This window comes from Chiloscyllium plagiosum, chromosome 3 (genome assembly GCF_004010195.1).
Source record: "Chiloscyllium plagiosum isolate BGI_BamShark_2017 chromosome 3, ASM401019v2, whole genome shotgun sequence".
Taxonomy (NCBI): Eukaryota; Metazoa; Chordata; class Chondrichthyes; order Orectolobiformes; family Hemiscylliidae; genus Chiloscyllium; species Chiloscyllium plagiosum.
Window position 1 is genome coordinate 92,290,689 of NC_057712.1, and position 6,000 is coordinate 92,296,688.

The 6,000-nt window shown below is 41.4% G+C and overlaps 1 protein-coding gene across 1 annotated transcript in view; it reads left to right on the plus strand.

Moving 5' to 3' along the window:
* map3k5 (mitogen-activated protein kinase kinase kinase 5) overlaps positions 1 to 6,000 on the plus strand; it is a 189,233-nt gene that overhangs the window by 171,095 nt on the left and 12,138 nt on the right. The window lies entirely within an intron of this gene.

A 6,000-nucleotide genomic window follows, 5' to 3' on the forward strand; every position in this document is an offset into this window, starting at 1 on the left:
TAACTGAGGGGCTCCACATCTTCTGCTCCACAGAGGTTCTCATTAACCTGTATTATGACATATTTCTGGAACCCAGGACCTCTGGCCCAGAGATAGGGACACTACCATTGTGCCACAGGAGCTCCTAAACTTTCTTCAGTTTTTTTTTAATCAACCTGTTCAAAGATATCATTACATCTATCTGGAGCAAGCAGGATTTGAACCTGGGCCTCCTGTCTGAGGGGTAGGGACACCACCACAAAGATCCATGAAAGACGACTGGTGGTGAGTTTAACCTGAAGGGCACCACACCTCTGGTGAGGTTGAGAAGGCAGGATCTTCATGGGAACTGAAGGCACGCTGTTACCACCACTCAGCATTGTAAACCAGCCACGCAGCCAACTGAGCTAACTGACACCCTTTAACTGACTTTGCTGCAGGAGTTCCATATGGCTATTATTTTTTAAATCAATCTATACAGAGATATTATTATACAACTCTGGAGCAGATGGGATGGGAACTCAGCCCTCCTGATCCAAAGGTAGGAACACTGCCATTCCCATGCAAGAGCTCTCATCTGTTCGAGATATATTTAATCAACCAATTCAGACATGTTATGACACACCTTTAGAATAGGTAGGACTAGAACCCAGGCCATCAAGCTCAGTGATAACAATACTACCTTTCTTCCACAAGAGTCTTGTCATCCCTTGAATCAGATAAACAAGAAGGCTAATGGAATAGGGAGGTCTTACTGCAACTGTAAAAGGTACTGGTGAGACTATATCTGGTTTTGGTCCCCTTATCAAAGGCATGATATCATTTCATCGGAGGCAGTTCAGAGAAGTTTCATTAGAATGATCCCTGATATGGAGGAATTGTCTTATGAGCAAAGGTTAATCATGTTGGGACTCTACTCACTGGAGTTTAGAAGAATGAGAGATGATCTCCTTGAAACATTTGGAATTCTTAATGGGCTTGACAGGGTAAATGCTGAGATATGTTTCACTTCATGGGAGAGTCAAGGAACAGAGGAAATAGTCTTAGAATAAAGAGATGAGAAGGAATTCCTTCTCTCAGCGGGCTGCATACCTTTAGAACTCCTTGCTACAGAGAGCTATGGGGCAGAGACCCTGAGCTCGATTGATTCTTGTGGAATCCAGGGTTACAGGGCAAGGGGCAGGAAAGTGGATGTGAGGAATGTTGGATCAGTCATGAACTTAGTGAATAGCAGAGCTGGCTCTAGGGGCCAAATAGCCTACTCCTGTATCTCTCTCTTATACTCTTATGGTCTTTATGCTGCAAGCAAGAGAACTGGATCCAGCCTACAGTCAACTGAGTCACCATACTATAAAATGAATTCCGTTTGTTTTCATGAATTATCATTTGACTGTCCTCTCCTTCCTCAACCTGTAATATGGTTTGTGTGTGTTTTTAAGGGGAAGGTTGGACTTTGCCATGTGTGGAATTCATAATTCTTTTTAAGAATAATAAAACTAACCTCTTTCTTGGTCAAACTCAAGACAATCTGTCCAATTAGTTATTTTGTGATCATAGTGGGTGAACAATGCAATACGCAGTGAATTAGCAAGTATAACCTGTTCAAACAAAAGCCAGTGGACAAAAGAGAAGCAAAAGCAAGGAGTCATTCAACATCTGCTCAGCTGATCATTACCATATTAATTTCTATGGAGCTATTCTTTTATACTGTTAAATGTTCACCAGACATATGGTAAAAGTATCATGTATCTCTGTAAACATTAGTATGTTGCAATTCAAGTGAACCAATTGCAAATGACAGGAGTAACAAAATTAAGCAACAACTTGCCTAGCATATTTCAAATAGTAAAATGTCTCCTGAGGCCCTTCACATGAGCACCAGAAAAGAACTTCTAATACTGACCGTCATGTAAGGAGGCAATGGGTCAAATAATTGAAAGGTTGGTCATAGAGCTAGATTCTAAGAAATGTCTTATGGGATGAAAACAGGAAAGAGTAGCAGTGAGATGTAGGAAGGGTATTCCAAAGATTGGGGATTATGCATGACCACCAATGGGAGAGCAATTAAAATTCAGAATGCACAAGAGGCCAGAGTTGGAGGAGCACAGATGATCTGAAGGAAGTGGGGTGCAGGAGGAGATTATAGTGGTGGGTCCCAATTCCCAGTGAAGTCACTCTTCCTCCAATGCTCTCTGCTTCACTGTTGAGTATCCCTCCTTGAAAATCCTTATTAGTCACATCTTCTGCTTGCTCCTTCTTTGGGTTATTTTTCATATTATCTTTGTACCTTTGTGAACACGTTTAGAGTTTTTTCTGTATGAAAGGTAAATATAAATTGCAAGTCATTATTGCTCTGCTACAGCTCAAATAAATTGATATATAAAATGGGCAACTGCAAGAGTTGTCAACCATGAACAAACAAAATAATGTTGTGAAAGCTTATCATTTTACACTCATCAAAACAAGTGTAGGAATGCCAAATTTCAAACGGTCACGACAGTTTGTACCATAGGAAAATAGCTGGCAAGTTGACTCTGAGGTATTATCATGGAGAAAGCAATGGGGAATTATAAGTTCCTTCTGCTCCTGGATTGTTTTTAAAAAATGATGCAAGACTGACATATTCCTTTAGTTTTGATAGTGTGGTGCTGGAAAAGCACAGCAGGTCAGGCAGCATCCGAGGAGCAGGAGAATTGATGTTTCGGGCAAAAGTCCTTAATCAGGAATGGGGCTGTGAGCTGAGGGGGTGGTGAAATAAAGGGTGGCTACGAGCCGAGGGGATGGTTTATTACACCATCCCTTCGGCTCACAGCCTCATTCCTGATGAAGGGCTTTTACCCAAAACGTTGATTTTCCTGTCCTTAAATGCTACCTGACCTGCTGTTCTTTTCTCGCACCAAACTATTGAGTCTAAACTCTGGCGTCCACGGTCCTCACTTTTGCCTATATTTCTTTAGTTTGTAGAGGATGGATTCTTGCATGTGAATGTATGTCACTTCTAGTAAGCATAAATAAGCCACGTTATAAGCTAAACTCATTATTTAAAATTGGTTATTATAATAGGTATCATCACATTCAGGATTATTCAGAAAGTGTTATCCAATCATTAAGTCACATTTTTGTTTTGGGTGTTGCAAGCTCAAGCTGATTATTTAAGGTCTATGCCATGCCTGTTTCAAAAAAATTGAAGTAACATGCTATTTGGTTTAGCGAATTGTTCAGACAGCCGATATAGCTGAAGCCAGCACTGAATTTCATACATGATGTTCCTGAATTGGGTGGTAGACTGAATGTCTTTTTGGACATCCTGCTGATGCAAATTACTATGCACAGTTCAATGCAGAATAGTAGCACTGATTTACTGAGTCTATTGTTCAAACTTTTGTAAATGTTGCCTTTCCAGGACAATTTGAGGTAAACAGGATATTTTTCAGATCGGTACTTTTGGTGAGATATTGATGACTTTTGGCCCTTTCAAGAATTTGCACAATGTGAGGTGAACAATTGTCTGATCAGGAGATGCCTTTTTAAAAAATGCATTAGTCCAGGATTCATACCTAACTACACTGAGAAAATGACAAGAGTTTCAAATCAGGAAGGTATATGACTTGAAGGGGAACTTTCAAATGGTGGTGTTCTTTGGCATCTGCTACCCGTGTCCTTCTAAGTGGTCCTGGGTTTGGAGTGTGCTGACGAAGCAGTTATGGTAAATTGTTGGAGTGCATCATGTAGATGGTAGTGCTGCCACAGTGTATTACTGGTGAAGGAAATAAATATTTTAAATTGGTGATGGGATACCAGTCAAATTGGCTATTTTATCTTGGTTGATGTTGAGCAATTTGTATGATACAAATGCTATCGGCACAAACCTGAATGGTAGCCATGTCTTGCGAATATGGGCGTGGACTGCTTCAGTGTCTGAAGAGTTGAAGGTAGTGCTGAATATTGCGCAGTCATCAATGAACATTTATTCTTCTGGCCATATTAAGGAAGGAAGGTTTTGTGGACAGGACAAACCTTAACATGCTTTAACATTGCTGGATAGGTGTCTGGATTGTAACTGTGCTGATACAGCTTGATTAGAGGCAATGGCTAGTTCTGAAGCATACGTTATCAGTACTACTACTGGAATGTTATAACGTCCATAGCCTTTACAGTGTTCAGTATGTAGTAGCCTTAAGCTATTTCTTGATATCATGTGGGTTGAATTGAATTGTTGAAGACTATCATCTGTGATCCTGCACACTTGAGACATTCACACAGCACTTTGAACAGCAGATAATTGCAAGGGGTTTGGCCCTGTCTTTTGTAGTGGTGTCCGTCATATTGACCAATGGGATGGAGAGGCAATGTCATAATGTTTTTGTCACTTGACTATTAATCTGCAGACCCAGGTCTGAGGGACCAGTATATGAATCTGACCATAGCAGATGTGTAGTTTGTTTTTTTTATAAATCTGGTATGAAAAGTCTCATGATGACCATGAAGCCATTGTCAATTGTCATAAAAATCCATCTCGTTCACTAATTCCAATTAAGGAAGGAAAATTGCAGTCCTTGCTTAGTCTGGCCTATATATGACTTGAGACCAACAGCAATGTGGTTGACTCTTAAATGCCGTTTCAACTAATCTAGAAAGCCACTCAGTTACATCAAACCACTAAAATGTCTGCAAGAAATTAGACCAGACAGACCGTCTGACACCAATCTGGGTACCCTAAAGACAATGGAAATGACCCAGCAGAGTCTTCCTAAGCAACATGTGGGGGCTAGTGCCAAAATTGGGAGAGATGTGTCTCAAACTAATCAAACAGCAATGTGACATTATCTTACTGAAGAAATAAGACATTAAAGACCATGTCTCAGATAACATCACCATCCGTGGATTTGTCTTGTCCCACCAACAGGACAGACTCAGCAGAGGTGATGGCATGCACTGGTACATAGCCAGGAGGATGTTGCCCTGGAAGCCTTCAACATTGACTCTGGACTGCATGACTTCTCCATGGCCTCAGGTTAAACATGGGCAAAGGAATTTCCCTTTAACCAGCCCTTGTCAATTGATAAATTATAACTCCCCTTTGTTAAGAATCATTTGGATAAAGCACTAATGGTTGCAAGGCTGCAGAGTATACTCTTTGTGGGGACTTCAGTATCCTTAAAGTGTGGCTTGGCAGCACTGCTGACAAAGCTGGTTATACCTGCTCAACTGGGTCAACAACAGATGGTGAGGGAAAAAACACATAACTTCATTCTCACCATCTGCTTGTCGCAGGTGCACCTTCCATGACAGTATTGGTGGGAGTGAGCAACACACAGTCTTTATGGAGACAAATCCTGTTTTCGCATTCCTTACAAACACTGTGGGAAGCCAGAGAAGTAATTGCTGGGCCTCTTGCTGAGATATTTGTATAATCAATAGTCACAGGTGAGGTGCTGGAAGACTGGAAGTTGGCAAACGTGGTGCCACTGTTTAAGAAGGGTGGTAAGGACAAGTCAGGGAACTATAGACCGGTGAGTCTGATGTCGGTGGTGGGCAAGTTGTTGGAGGGAATCCTGAGGGACAGGATATACATGTATTTGGAAAGGCAAGGACTGATTAGGGATAGTCAACATGGCTTTGTGTGTGGGAAATCATGTCTCACAAACTTGATTGCGTTTTTTGAAAAAGTAACAAAGAGAATTGATGAGGGCAGAGCAGTATATGTGATCTATATGGACTTCAATATGGCATTCGACAAGGTTCCCCATAAGCAAGTTTAGATCTCGTGGAATACGGGGAGAACTAGCCATTTGGATACAGAACTGACTCAAAGGTAGAAGACAGAGGGTGGTGGTGGAGGGCTGTTTTTCAGACTGGAGGCCTGTGACCAGTGGAGTGCCACAAGGATCGGTGCTGGGTCATTTACATAAATGATTTGGATGCAAGCATAAGAGGTACAGTTAGTAAGTTTGCAGATGACACCAAAATTGGAGGTGTAGTGGACAGCGAAGAGGGTTACCTCAGATTACAACAGGATCT